At 47.4% G+C, this 5,884-nt stretch overlaps 1 protein-coding gene across 1 annotated transcript in view; it reads left to right on the top strand.

The window, feature by feature from the left end:
* Pstpip2 (proline-serine-threonine phosphatase interacting protein 2) overlaps positions 1–5,884 on the top strand; it is a 99,567-nt gene that overhangs the window by 622 nt on the left and 93,061 nt on the right. The window lies entirely within an intron of this gene.

Raw genomic sequence — 5,884 nt, 5'->3', positions numbered from 1 at the left:
GAGCGCGTCCTCCGAGGGCGGGCGTCGACCCTTCACCTCCCGGGCGAAAACTGAGACGCAGAGGGAGGAGCGACCGGCCCGGACAGCCGGACCGTCGTGGGTGGCCCCGGAGCTGAGCCTGAGCAGACCTGGGAAGCCGGGTGCGGGGAGTGCGCTTCTGAAGGCCGACAGAGGAGAGCTTTTCTCGGAGGGCTGGAGCTGTGCTCTGTCTGGCAGCCCCGAGTCTGCGCTCCCTCCTCAGCCCTTGGGGGGGGGGCACAGGGACAACAGTGGCGTGTGAGACCCTAGCAGCCCTCTAGGCTGGCCGATTTCTAGGCAGCAGGTGTTTCTGGCCCCTTCCTCTCGCCAGCCCTCTTTCCCCATCCCATCACTCCCCATCACTCCCTCAAGGGTCCCTGCCCCCTAATTGGGGGGCGGGGAAGAACCCACATCTTATAAGACAGGAGCGGGAAGTCGCATACCCAAACGGTGGCCCACAGTCGTCCCAATTCCTTTCTTGGGACGCCGCTTGCTCCCCTTGAAGTTCACAGCTGCCCGGTTGCTTGCGCTCCCCGGCAGTCGGCTGCTGGGTGGAGGACGCTGGCTGTGGGACCTCAGGGGCTAAATATAGACCCTGCTTTGTGAGGTCCTGTTTACCGGGAGTTTTGAGGTCCTCCTGGGGCATTGCTTACCTTTTCAGTGAAGGGCTGTGTCCGTGGCACAGACAGAGTTAACAGCCTCACATCTGGCCCTCACAAGAGGCCTGGGAATTCTTCAGGTACCGTATGGGACTTTGGGGTTCCATGACAGGCACCGCGGGTCAAAGCAAGGCAGATTGCCTTTCCTTAAAGTGTGATACCGGTTTTCAGATCGCAGGCCAAATGTCACTTTTCTGAAAAGCCTTTTTTTTTAAAACATTAAAAAATTATTCTTTATTTTAACTGTATTTTACTTTTATTTTGTTTTTACATTTTAAAATTTTTATTGGTACATTTTAGATGTACATAATGATAACATTCATCATGGAATTTGTACCTGCACATGGTGTATCTTGCTTCCTCTTTTTTCCCATTCCCCTCCCCTCCCTTTAATCCTTCTCCTTATTTACCAAAGCTTTGTTCCATTTTTCCTTCAGTTCTTTTTTCCTTGTCCCTTCCTTCATTCCCACACCTCTTGTTCCCCTTCTTATTGGAACATTTCTCAATATCTGTTGTATATTTTGTCCCTTATTTACAGTTTTGGTGTCTGACACCAGAGAAACAATTTGGTATTTAAACATGTGTGTCTGATTTATTTCACTTAAGTGAATAGTCTCAGTGTGCATCCATTCACCTAGACATGTCTCAAACATGTCCTTCTTTATGGCAGAGCAGTATTTCATTGTATAGAAAAAACCACACATCTCCTTTAACCATTCATTGGTTGATGAGCTTTTGGGCTGTTTCCGAGACTGAGCTATTACAAACTGTGCTGCTATAAACATGGGTGTGCACGTATCACGGTACTATGATGCTTTTAATTCTTTTGGGAAAATACACAGGAGGAGAATAACTGGGTTGAATGGAACCTCTAGTTTTAGTTTTTTGACGAAACTCCACACTGATTTCTATAGTGGTTGTACCAGTCTATACCTTCACCAACAGTGGAGAAGGGTTCATTTTTCTGCACAGCCTGGCCAGCATTTGTTTTATATGTATGATATATATATGTATATGATATATCATATATATGAGATAGGGTCTCAGTATGTAGTCTAGGTTGACCTTGAACTCACTATGTAGCCCAGGCAGGTCTTGAACTTGTGGTGATCCTTCTGCCTCCGCCTCCCAAATCCTGGATTACAGTTGTGCACTGCCATGCTTGGCTGATTTCTTGATAATAGCCATTCTTTCTGGAGTGAGATGGAGTCTCCGTGTTGTTTTAATTTGCATCTCTTGAATGGCCAGTGATGGTGAACATTCTGAAATGCCTTACTGCACCCAGTCAGCCCTGGCACACAGCCCGTGTTCTCTTCCTTCATAGCGCTTTCCAGTTAACGGATTTGGTGGGCTATAACACGTGAATACTTGTGGTCAGGAAATGTGCTCACTCTCAGCACCACCTTCCTTGCACAGGCTGGCACCTAGTGGGTCCTCAACAAATATTTGTTGGCTGAGTCAAATGGGACTTGGTGAGAGCTGCAGCCTCTGTCCTTACTGCCCAGCTGTTTCCTGTGCATATCTGCAGGAGTGCTCAGGGGAAGGAGCAGAATGAGGTCTGGGTTGAGAGAATTTGGGTGGAGCTCTTGGGGATCGAGCTCTCTGGGTTATAATCCTGGAAGTTACCTGAAATCCCAAGGAGTCTGCAAAGGCACCTTCTGTCTCTAATTTCCTGAGCCCATCGATGTCAGATAATAAAAGTGTACACAGGCTCTGTCAAGTACTGCTCTAAACATCTCACATGTGTGACTCCTTTAAGCCTCACAAGTACGTGGGGTGGTTCACTTACTATACAGATGAGGAACCTGAGCAGCAGGGCGGGGAAGCAACATTTCCAAAGCCCTAGAGCAGATCTGAGCCCTGCATAGGACCAACTGCTTAGCCAGTGGTTCTGGAGTAGCCTGGATGAGATAGTCCCAGCATAGCTGGACCTGCTGGAGTCTGCATAGCTCCTTTGGCATGGGCTGTCATTTGACTCTTTCTGAGACTCTGTGATTCCCCTCTACCTCAGACCACGAGTTCCTGGAGAGGAGCCATGGGTGTCAATATCAGCTGAATGTCCAGTTCCTGCCACAGTGTTTGGCATATGTATGCCCAGGAATCAGGCAAATAGGACCTGGCAGGATGAGAAAGTTGGACAGAATAAGGAGGAGGACTTTGGAAGCACAAGTGGGCATCTGTCTACTAAATTTATTTTTGCCATACTGGGGACTGAACCCCAGGCCTCCTGAATGCTTGGCAAGTGCTCTACCACTGAGCTATATGCCTGGTACTTTCTAAATTTTATTTTGAAACAAAATCTCCCTGTGTTGTCCAGGCTGACATCGAACCTGGGAATCCTCTTGCCTCAGCCTCCTGAGCTGGTAGGATAACAGGTGTGTAGCACCACACCCTGCTGGCTTACTAGATTTAAAACAATTAAAAAAAATTTTTTTTTTCACACTTTTGGTTTGCTAGGTTGAAATAAATATTTATTAAGTACTTTCTGTTTAAGGCACTCTAATGGAGGTGGCATTTTCAGGGGGTACAACCACCACCTGTTGCAAACATGGTTAGAGGGTGGCCATCTTGTGGGGAGGAAAGCTTTTGACCTGGAACACCTGACCTCAAGAGTATGGAAGAAGAAGGGCCTGGGAGTAGCATTCAGCAGAAGCCAAGGAAACTGGACCAGAGATAGAAGAGTCTGTTTCAGGGTGGAGATTATGGGGAAGGAAAGGAGATGCAGAAAAAAGGAAAGAGGCCACAGAGATAAACGGGGTCAAAGGCACAGGCCAGGCCGGTCAGTTCAAAGGTAACAGCAGAGGGAAGGAAAGAGGCTTGGAGCAGGCCCCGAAGAAGGGGAACTGGAGAATGAGGTGTGGGCCTCTGAAAGAAGGAAGTCAGCAGGAGGAACTGGTTTGAAGAGACAGAAGGAGGAGGATATTTGCAGTATTTAGGCAGGTGTAACGCCTGCAAGGACCAAGGCCAGCAGAGTGTGGAGCTCCTTTCTGTGCCAGTCCGCACCCTAGCCTGGTGCCAGGGCTGCTGCATATAGGGAAGTCTTGGCAGGGTGGGCATAACCAGGGGAGAGGGTAGGTGCCAAGCAGCAGGGACTGGAAGAATCACATGTCCTTAACTGGTGCCAGCATATCAGTGAATACTCCCTAGTGTCTGCTGGTTGACATTCTGGATTTGAGGGCCTGGTGGAGATGGCTCTGTGCTTTGGAAGGGGTGTCTGGGTGAGGAAGCGCGTGGAGTGTGAAGAACAGGACAGTCATCAGCATGGGGTTTGTGGTGGACTGACCTTTACTAGCCGGCTGACCTTGGGCAGGTTCAAGCCTCCATTTTTCAACAGAAAAAAATAGGGATGATACCAGCATGTACTCCATAGGATTCTTGTGATCATTAAACCAGAGTTTGGCACAGTGACTGGCATGTAATGAGCATTTATGATTGTTAGCTGCTGTCATCAGCACAGGTGACAGTTAAAGGAAATGAGGGGGCAGCTACTCAAGGAGAAATAATGAACAATGAAGAGACAAGAAGTCCAAAAGGAAAGACTCTTGGTGAATGACTGGGTCTGCCTAGGGAGGAGGTGCAGGGGATCAGAGAAAGAGTGGCAGGGAGGAGAGGCTACTACCAGGAAAGAGCAATCACAAGCCCAAGATAGGAACGTCCCAAGGAAGTTGAGAGGCCCATGAAAGGGTACAATAAAAAATCTTCTTTAAATGCTCCCTGAAAATTTTTATTTAAAGGAAACTTCTGGTGGATCTGTCCCCAAGGGGATGGTTAATACTCTTTAAAACTAGGATCGGCTGCAACAAGTTTGCCTGATACCATTGCATACCTTGAGGTCCCTTATCTTCCACCCTGGCCTCGGTGTACCTTCTTCGTAGCCAGTTGGTTGGTTATGTATTGTGGCTATGTGTTGTTTTATTGTTGTGTTTTGTTTTTTAGCCATGCTATGTAATTTGTCTTGGTTAGCATTGATGGTTCTTCATCAGAATAAGACAGTGACCATGGATATGGTTTCTAGAGCTCCAGGGGATTGGCTAAGCCACACTGCTCTTCAGATGTGGATGTGCTCAGGCACAGGTGTCTTTCAGGTGTGGGACATAGACAGGTGACTATAGAATCTGTTCTAGGAGAGACGGATAAAAGTAGTGTCTTCCCACCCCAGGGGATTTCCAGGCACCTCACTTGAGTCTAAGGTCCAATCTTTTCCTGGATGCCGTTCCTGGTTCCCATAGCTATTGGTCCAAACTAGCCTCCCCCTGGGTGTCCTATCACCCTGCACCTGCGGTGGGCAGGACCTCTCTGGCTGGGAATCCACCTGGGAAGTCTTGGTGCCTTGTGAACTAGCTCATTACCTTGCTGTTGACGCAGGGTGGTTTCTCCACTCCAATCCTTTGATGAGGCTGGAATCTTATCATTCTGGGGCCTTACTAGAGCTAGAACTGGTGAGGTGCCTGGCTTGTTCAAGGGCTTTTTTTTTTTTCTGGTACCAGGAATCGAACTCATGACCTTGCGCTTGTCAGGCAGGTGCTGTGCCGCTGAGCTAAATCCCCAGCCCCTCAAGGGCTTTTTTCTATAGGGTGTTCTAGATCAACAAGGGAGTCTGCTTTTCTCTTCTTTCTTCTTTTCTTCCTTGCCTCTCTCTCCCTCCTCCCTCTCTTCATGCCTTCATTTCTTTCTTCTTTCTTTTCTTTTCTTTGGTGCCGGGAATTGAACTCAGGATCTTGCACTTGCCAAGCAGGCAGTGTGCCTCTGAGCTATATCCCCTCCTTTCTTCTTTAATATAGAGAAGAAAACAAGTTACCACTACAGCTACTCCATACTCCTATGTGCTATTTTACACAGTGTTTAAAATGTCACTCATTTTTTAATACTCTCTTAGATTTGGGCCTTAGAAGCACCATGAGGGCTATTATGTATTGTTTTGGCTAGTGGCAAAAACAATAATGAGATCACTGACAGTTACCCCTCTCCAAGATTTTCTTCCCAGAGCAGGCAGAGAAAGCTATCATTAAAATAATTTTCAAATTCTTTATCTTGTTCTACCTGAAAAATTAAATAAGCAAGGCATGGGACCCATCTTTTAAGACAGAATTTAAAATTTCTTTTTTTTTTTTTTTTTTTTTTTTTTTTCTGGTACCAGAAATTGAACTCATGACCTTGCGCTTGCCAGGCAGGCACTGTGCCACTGAGCTAAATCCCCAGCCCCAAGA

Source organism: Chinchilla lanigera, unplaced genomic scaffold (genome assembly GCF_000276665.1).
Source record: "Chinchilla lanigera isolate Chin_1 unplaced genomic scaffold, ChiLan1.0 scaffold00001, whole genome shotgun sequence".
In the NCBI taxonomy this organism is placed as follows: domain Eukaryota; kingdom Metazoa; phylum Chordata; class Mammalia; order Rodentia; family Chinchillidae; genus Chinchilla; species Chinchilla lanigera.
This window is presented reverse-complemented; position numbering and strand designations above follow the sequence as displayed.